The 8,790-nt window shown below is 41.8% G+C and overlaps 1 pseudogene; it reads right to left on the bottom strand.

The window, feature by feature from the left end:
* Nucleotides 1–673: 673 nt before the first annotated feature.
* Nucleotides 674–8,266, bottom strand: LOC148029885 (mannosyl-oligosaccharide 1,2-alpha-mannosidase MNS2-like; annotated as a pseudogene).
* Between the last annotated feature and the right edge of the window lie 524 nt (nucleotides 8,267–8,790).

An 8,790-nucleotide genomic window follows, 5' to 3' on the forward strand; every position in this document is an offset into this window, starting at 1 on the left:
TCAGTTAGTATGCCACCTTAGTTAGTTGTCTTTGGTTTGAGACCCATATATAGGGTTCTTCTATTTCTTTGTATGTGAGTTCTTTTGGCTTACACAACTAAGAATAGGAAAACTATTTTCAGCCTCCACCCTTGTGTGTATTCCCCCATTGTGCAAGCAAGAAAGCTACAAGTGAGACTCCTTCCTTCTCTCCCACAATCTTGACACACAAAACCTTCAAGTCTTGTCATCCCGTCTCCACTCTTCGTGTAGTGGTAGTAAAGCAGCTTGGTTAACTTAGCTCTGTTCTGGCTGTCTTCCAAACAACTTTTGGCTTCTAATAGAATATAGATCTGAATACCACTACACCCCTCATTTCACCTGGTGATGGCTCCATGAAGACAGAATTTCTCAGAGCTAGATTACTTACTAAGCTATTGAGGCCTCAAGCCTCTTAACCAGCCACAAATAGTCACAATTAACCCATTTGCTTAGGCCCTTTGTAGTGTGGAACAGATCACCTTGATAAGCTCTTCCAGTGAATATTGTCCAGCCTAGAGCCTTGTTGATATGTGTGAACATATTCCCACAATCAATGAGGTCCTTCATGCCTGCCCATTAGCCTGTGGTTGTATCTTGTTCTTTGCAAAATACTATTCTTTATATGATCTAGGTTACTGCTCACACCCATTTTCTAGTGAGTAGTTGAGATCTGAGATTCAATATGTTGGTCAGTGTTGTTCTGTCCACGTGCAATGATTCCGATTGGATGAGCTTCGGTGTTGAAAACCCATTGATAAAGAGAAATAAGATCACAAGGAGAGAAGAGCAAGTATAAATATTTCAGTGTCTCAGCCAAAAAAAATGACTGCATTTTATCATCCTTCACTCCAGTGTTGACATCTCTAAGCCCCACATAGCCAGAAGCTATACATGATTGCCTTTCAAAAGCATGAAAGATGTCCTATCCCCAATCAGGATAGATTTGATCCCCAGTTCTATGCCACAAATACATCAAGGACTCCACTGTCTCTGGCCTCAAGATATTCCAAGATGTGCCAACGGACATGTCCTGACCATTGTTGAAGTAATAATTTTCTCCTGCAAGTTTTGTTGGAGTGCGTTGATAGAAATGATAGCATGTTTTCACAAGCTCTTTTGCAGCATCTAGATATCTGGTGGCCTTCTCACCAGTAGCATCTATTGATCCAAGAGCAAGCATTCCTGGGGAAAAATTGGTGAGTTCATCCATCTTGTCTATTAATGAATGAGCTCTAGAACGTTCTGCAATGTACAAAAAAAATTTGATGGAGTCTATATTTTTGTTAATGACATCACATATCCCTTCTTGTTTTGACCTTCCTCCTCATTTTTGTGACTGCCTGTTCCTCTGCCCCAAACTTGTTTCCAACATCCTCAGCACAACCTGTAATGATTTACTATTTCTGTCTTGTTTCCTAGTAGCCACACTTTTAGAAGATATTCATAGAAAATATCACCCATTGCTTCAAAAGTAACCTTAGAAGTAGTAGGTCTCCCACTATCTGGGAATGTGGAGCTGCTTTCAAGACCACCTTCTTCTGTGGTGTTCTAGATCTTTGGCTACTGTTTCACTTCTTGGAATGTCATATTCAAACTCTGCTATTGAAGACCATACGTTTCTTTCCAACCAATCCTTGAGGTGTATTCCACACCTCGGATGCACAGCGGTATGACATCCACCCCCTCTGGTCCTGCTCATCCTCCGAATGGGCCAACTACCCATGAACATTATCGTCAAGATCCACGTACAGATCAATCTCTTCATTGTCTATTTTCGATATATGAGTAAGGTTATCTTTCATATCATCTGTCTCTTCTACTAGAGTTTCTTCTTGTTGCTCTTCTCTTGCAAATTCTTCCAATGCATAATCCTCATCATCTCTTTTCTTGAAAATATTGATTCTTTTTCCTACAACAGGCACTCTAAGCATTGTCCCATCTAATTCTGTCAACTCATATGTTGCATTGTCAAAGACATGTCTGTATGGCCCAAACCACCTTTTCACCATCTTTCAAAGTGCAATATGCTAATTTTCAAGGCTGCTATCAAAGACTAACACCTAGTCTCCCTCTTCTATTGCTATAGGCCGCAAGCAATGCCTGTTGTCAAACCTGTCCTTATTTCTAAGTCTAGCAACCTTCAACTTGTCAATAGCTAGCTGAATATCCTCTGGTCTTTTCTCCAACTGCCCGATCCGAAGATCTAAGAGCTCCTCTCTCGTCAAATCCTCCTGCCAAGGTAAAACTGACCAAGTCAAAGCACAGGTCTCAGTCGGCATAATCGGTTTCTGACCATACATAAACTCTGCGGGCATATATCCTATGGCAACACTGTAAGTCGTACGATCAACCCATAAAGCAAATGGTAGAAGTCTCATTCTCCAATCCGTCCTCTGCATGCTTTGGCTAATCCTTTCACTATCGGCGGATGCCCTCTTCCACTCTTTCCATTTTCCTTTGGATTATATATTGTGGTTAGAGCCAACTTGATTCCTAGTTGAGAGAAAAAATCCCTAGCTTCATCTGCATCCAATTCACCGCGATCTGCAGTGATCTTACCCACACAGCCATACCTGCAGAAAATTTCTTCCAATAAGAACTTACACACTGCACTAGTGGTCTTCGTTCTCAAAGGTCTGCCCTCAACATGATTAGTAGGATCCTCTCTAGCCAATACAATATATCTCATCTGCCATAGACCCATCGGCATAGTAACCAAGTTAACTACCCACCACTGATAATGAATGCATAGTGGATAGGTCGGATGAAGCTCATCTCGATGACGCACTACGAAATACATTTGACAGTCCCTGCAAGTCTCTACAAAGCGAGAAACATCTCTATACATGCCTTTCCACCAATATTTTTCCTTGATTTTATCATAAGTAGCTCACACCCCTCTATGAGCAGTCCAAGAACTCTCATGAAACTCTCTCATCACCTGTAACTGGGTCTCTTTATTGCAGAAAACCCGCAAGGGTAATCCACCTCTTTTCTTTGGGTGCTTCCAAAGAAATCCGTCCTTGAGAAAATAACCATAGGCTTTTCTTCTGATCTTCTTGAACTCTTCATCTGTCCATTCATCTCTTTTTCTTAGTGTACTAAGGTACTTACCAAACTACAACCAATCTCCAACATAGAGTTCTTCTATGAAAGCCACAATATCATAGACATGGCAAACATGATCAACCATAGCGGCTGAAATTTCTGCATCATCCTCTTCTACAAGTAGTGTCTCCTCATTATCATATCTGGCTCTAGATAGCATATCCGCCACTAGATCATCCTTCCCTGCTATGTGTTTAAATTCTGGATTTAATGACTTAATGTATGCGATCCATCTCAACATAGCTATATCCGGAGTAGAGCAACTCGTAATCATACCTATCAATGGTAAGCAATTTGTCTCTACCACAACTAGGGCTCCAATAAAGTACTCCTTGTCACATTTGAGAGCCGTAACAATTCCCTTTAATTCCCTCTTGATTTGTTGATACCTCCTCTATCTCTCGTTTAGGACTTTCGCCCCAAACTGAATAGGGTACCTATTTCCATTTGCATCATCTTGACCCACAGCCCAACCTATGCCATTTGGACTAGTGTCAACTGTCAATACAATAGGCCTTCCACAATTATAATCCGCTTTCCTGAGAGTAGGAGCAATCTGCAATAACTTCTTCAATTTCCGCATGGCTCTAGTGTGGCTCTCATCCCAATAAAATTTTTGCCCCTTTCGAAGCAGCTGATATAAACAATCTGCTATGTGTGAAAAATGGGGTATCCAAATCATGTAAAACACACAGGTTCCAATGAATCTCCATACCTCTAAAGTGGTAGAAGAATACTCTGTAATCTTTCCTATAGCATCCACCTTCTCAAGTGAAGGTTTTCTGCCATAATACCCACACATATGTCCAACAATGACGACCTCATTTACTCCAAAAACAGATTTTTGCCCTGATAGTGTCAAATCCACTTCTTCTAACTTGGCCAAAATCTTTTCACAAGCTGCAATATGATCAGCCACAAAGTATCTGCATCCCTACTCATTTAGACTCTCATTCTTCTCTTCTTCTGCACACCCCTTAATGGGCACATCTTCTAAGAAAGGCATGGTAAGCTGAGGTATGTACTCACGAAGGATCTTATGCATGGCATTCATCATATATGCAACATAATTAGTGGCACCTTGAGGCAAGGTACACATCCTGACAAGCCCAATAGGAGTTCTCATAGTGGTTATGTCCCTGCTTTCCAAGCTGAAACTGATCATATTCGGAATACAAGTCACCTAAAGAATAGATGGCACATCTAGCAAATGCTTCTGCAAACTCATCCACAACTGGACCTATACCAACATTCCTGATAGTAACTCTGTTTACTGGCTGCATGTCCTGTATAAATCGGAGAGTACCATTCTTCTTTGGAACCGTAAACCACCTATTTGAGTATTGTGCAGATGACAGCTCTAGGATTCCCATCTTGATTTTCTCATTCAATAGGTCAACTAGCTTTGGCAGGTGTGCCCTAGGCACTGGAATAGGTCAAAGGTTCCATGGAATATGAGGAATAGTAAAGATCACCATAGGGGCAATAACATCCGGATTCACATATCCAATCTCATGCAAGAAGAAAGCAAATCCCCTTCCATGTCGCTCAAGCATATCCTGAAAGCATTGCTTCTCTGAGGATAGCAAGAAATCACCATTTCTAATTTTTAATTCAGTAAGAGTCTCTGCTGAAAATTTATGGCTTATATGCTCTGGATTCCTCAAAATTGGCTGCTTGGCAGCCCTCTCTATTTGCTGATCATTGTCAGGTGGAAGCGGTCCAGCTACCGGCTTCCAGCTACCGGCTTCCAGCTACCGGCTTCACCTTCTTATCCACAGTCTTGTATTTCGTGCCAATCCTGGCTTCATTATGATCCTCTACATTACTCAAATCATGCTGTAAATCAACAGTTCTGCCCTTTGGTGGGCTGAATATCCTCAGCCTTCTACTCTATTGACTACATAGGAACAGCCCTGAACTCTGGATGCTGAAATATTTCAGCAGTAAACTCTGTTGGCTAAAAGTTTTCAGCCCTCTGTGTCTCTATAGGCTAATAATAATCAGTCGGAAACTCTGTTTGTTGAATTTCTTCAGCACTCAACACTTTTTGCTGAGTCACCTTAGCCTCTGACTCTATCTATGACACAAAATCTGAAATCTCATGAAACATGTCCATGGATTGCACTGATACATTACTGTAACAACTCTGCATATCAGCTTTCAGCATATTTTCCATCTCTGTCATCGTATCTGCACAAACCATACTATCATACATCCCATCTATATGCTCATCATCCTTTAAAATACCTGCATTTTTTAAATCTTTCTCCTTCCTACATATGTACTGCCTGGCAACTCTAGGCAACTTAGAAATCTTCTAATAACTCATCGAACTGTTTGCTGAAATTCCAACAAAATTGGAGGAGAAAACACTGCTGCTAAGAGGTGAGAACTCCAATCTCCTCTGCTCTGTACCACTGTCGTCTCGCGGAACAATGGTACCTAATGAAAATCCGAATCCCTCATAGTGGGCAAAGGTGCATCTCGAAGAGTATCTCTGTTTCTAGCATGATTTACACACACAGTCATAAACTGGAGTGCTCTCATACCATCTTTACTGCGAATTCGTGCATAAGTAGATCCATCATCCATTACTTTCGTCTCCATGCGCATCTATGTGATGAATGGATGTCCTGGGATTATGGGGTAAGAGCATGAATCCTGCACAAAGAAATGGAAATCCTCCTCTACATCTCCAATAGAAATCCTAACACTGGGATAGGCATCATACAAATCACCTACAGTATTGTTGGCGGCTCTCATATGCCACCCATGCTCTGCATCCATAGGTCATCTATTACTTTCATAAACTCCACGAACTATAAGATTAATCTCTGAACCATGATCCACCAAAGCAACATAAGGCACCTGTTTCTCTCCAATTTTTACCATTGTTTCTGTAGTTGCCCTAGACCAATGACTCTGCGAAAAGTGACTATGCGGTACCAAGATAGGCTCATCAGTTTTAGCATAATGCATAGGTTGAACTCTCTTCTCTGTCTGCAGAAAAACAGAAGCATTCTCAACCATAACTTCATCCTCATCCTCATCCAACTCCCCAATCAAAACTCCCTGTGTATCAATAGTAGGCAATGTATGTCTTTTCCTCTTCAGGACTTCTTGGAACTGATCTTAAAACTCTCTTTTTGAAATGCCCAAAACCTTAGAAATAGTAAAAGTCACCTCACTTCCAAGTATCTTTTCATTCTTCATGTCCATAGATGTCTCAATATCGGACATTAATCTAAATCCTAGCTGCTTTCTCTGTCTAGGCTCATGCCTCTTTTCTTTCTTTTGAGCATCTTCCATTTGTCCTTCTGGCCCTGGTCTCAAAGACGGTCCTGGAATAGGTGGAGTAACAAACTCACCCCCTCTAGTCTTTTTAGCTGCATTTGGATTCTCTTCATCTCTTTTAGGCTTCTCCTCAACAAGTACATCTGCTCCCTGAGACTTAGCCAAGTAGGCATAAATAGTGTATCTGTCAATAGGCGAATCCCAACCTGTCTCAGATCTTATGCTAGAAACTAGACTAGTCAAAAGAGTCTGATGAATTTTTCCGTTGTTTGCCATCTCTAAAGCACCTCCATATGTAGAAGCATCTCCTCTAGGTTCCACATAAGAAGTACGCGTAGCCATGTCATCTACTAATTTCTTCATTCCGCCTTTCCCAAAATTGGTAGCAAGCAGAGCTCCTGTTTTAGTCAACCAGATCTTGCCATCTTGTCCCCAAAATACCAAATTCTTCCTTCTTGCATCTTGAAAAGATTTGCAATCCCTGCAATGCTGATGGTCCCTACTATCACACCAAATACATCTTCGATCTCTCCTAGGTGCACTAGGGGCACCCCTAGGTGCACTAGGAGCACTAGAAGAAATAGTAGGCGCGGTCGAAGCAAACTGCTCTTTCAACTTTCCCACCAATTCTGCTTTAGCTGACTCTAGTGTCAAATCCGTTATGCCTTTGATTATGTCGTCAAGAGAGGAAGGAACCAAAGGAGCAGATGCTTTTGGAGCAGAAGGAGTCAGCATCAGTCTTGGAACAGGAGGAACAGAAGGATTGGAAACAATAGGCACTGGCATAGGCCAAGTAGTTGGTTGAGGAAGAGAAGAAATAAGAGGGGTAGAAACATACATAGGAGTAGAAGATGGCGTCAATGTCATGGATCCATTTTGTAGTTGGGTCTTCCATATCTGCCTCTTGGTCAAAGTCGAGACCACATCCTGGGCATCTTGCCAATCTGTTTTAAGACCCATAGGCTTCGTGCGATCCTCAAGAAGCTCTCCTAATTCTTCCTGAAGAGCAAGATCTGCAGCTTGCAAGAAAAGCTCAACTTTCTCAACATCCAATACTCTTTGTTCAATAGCATCAAGCTGACTATACCTCTCTTCAAATTCTCGTATCAATTCTGAAGCAGCAACCTGCAAATCTCTAGCTTTGGCATATAGAAAAGGGAATTCACTTGCAAAATGACCTGCTTTATCAGCTTCTAGTACATCACTAGATCCATCAGTCTGCAACTTTACAAATCTGTTGACAAAGGTGATACTTCTCGGGTCTGGTGAGCCTCTCTTGAGGCATCCAGTTTGATAGAACTCTCCATCTTCAGAGCTTGTGCAAAGAACATCCAAGCAAGTTCTGACACAGCCCTGTGCTTGAACCTCAAGAGCTAGCAGTTCTTCTACTGTGAGAATTTTCTTCCTCTTTGCACAGAGAGCCCTTAACGTAAACACATAGCAAGCTATTACTCTGTCACTGTTCAGCACATGTTATGAATTTTTTCTCTCTTTCTTCTACTTCTAGGCTTTGCTTCAGCAGATATTATGATAGTAAGGATGACTGGTGAGTAGAAACTTGAACAGATCATGTCTTTGTTGAGTCGGACCCCTCATTTGGTTGTGCCCCACCTGGCACCAAGTCTCTCAAAGGACCAATTTTCCAAAACAAGAAATCCATTTTTGTGTTGGTATTGCTCGTCCTAGATCCTAAGGATCAGTACCCATCCTACGTAGCGGCTGAAGAGGAGGTAACGCTAGCAATTGATTCAGGTGTGTTTATTGCGGCTGCATACTCTATTTGCTTCACCTGGCTATGGCGTGGACACAGAACGTCCAGAAAGCGAAACTTGCACGACATCTACACACCTTATGAATGATGCCCTCTATCCATCCATGTGTGATCGAATTGGCCCCCCTTGATTCAGATGCTAACTCTACGAGAAAAAGTCCCCCCCACGGCTCTACCTGCTTGCTTTTTCCCCTTCTTTTCTGCTTTTTCTTTTCCCCTCTATTATTACCAATATGATGTCTAGAATAGTGCTTTCCCTAGCTATAGAGTGGCAAAGCACAAAACCTTCAAGGCTTGTCATCCCGTCTCCACTCTTCGTGGAGTGGTAGTAGAGCAGCTCTGTTAACTTAGCTCTGTTCTGGCTGTCTTCCAAACAACTTTTTTGGCTTCTAATAGAATATAGATCTGAATACCGCTACAACCCTCATTTCACCTGGTGATGGCTCTATGAAGACAAAATTTCTCAGAGCTAGATTAATTACTAAGCTGTTGAGGCTTCAAGCCTCTTAACCAGCCACAAATAGTCACAATTAACCCATTTTCTTAGGCCCTTTGTAGTGTGGAACAGATCACCCTGATAAGCTTTGCCAGCA

The sequence above is a fragment of the Lygodium microphyllum genome, chromosome 10 (genome assembly GCF_053477565.2).
Source record: "Lygodium microphyllum isolate KBCC chromosome 10, Lygodium_microphyllum_v1.1.10, whole genome shotgun sequence".
Classification (NCBI taxonomy): domain Eukaryota; kingdom Viridiplantae; phylum Streptophyta; class Polypodiopsida; order Schizaeales; family Lygodiaceae; genus Lygodium; species Lygodium microphyllum.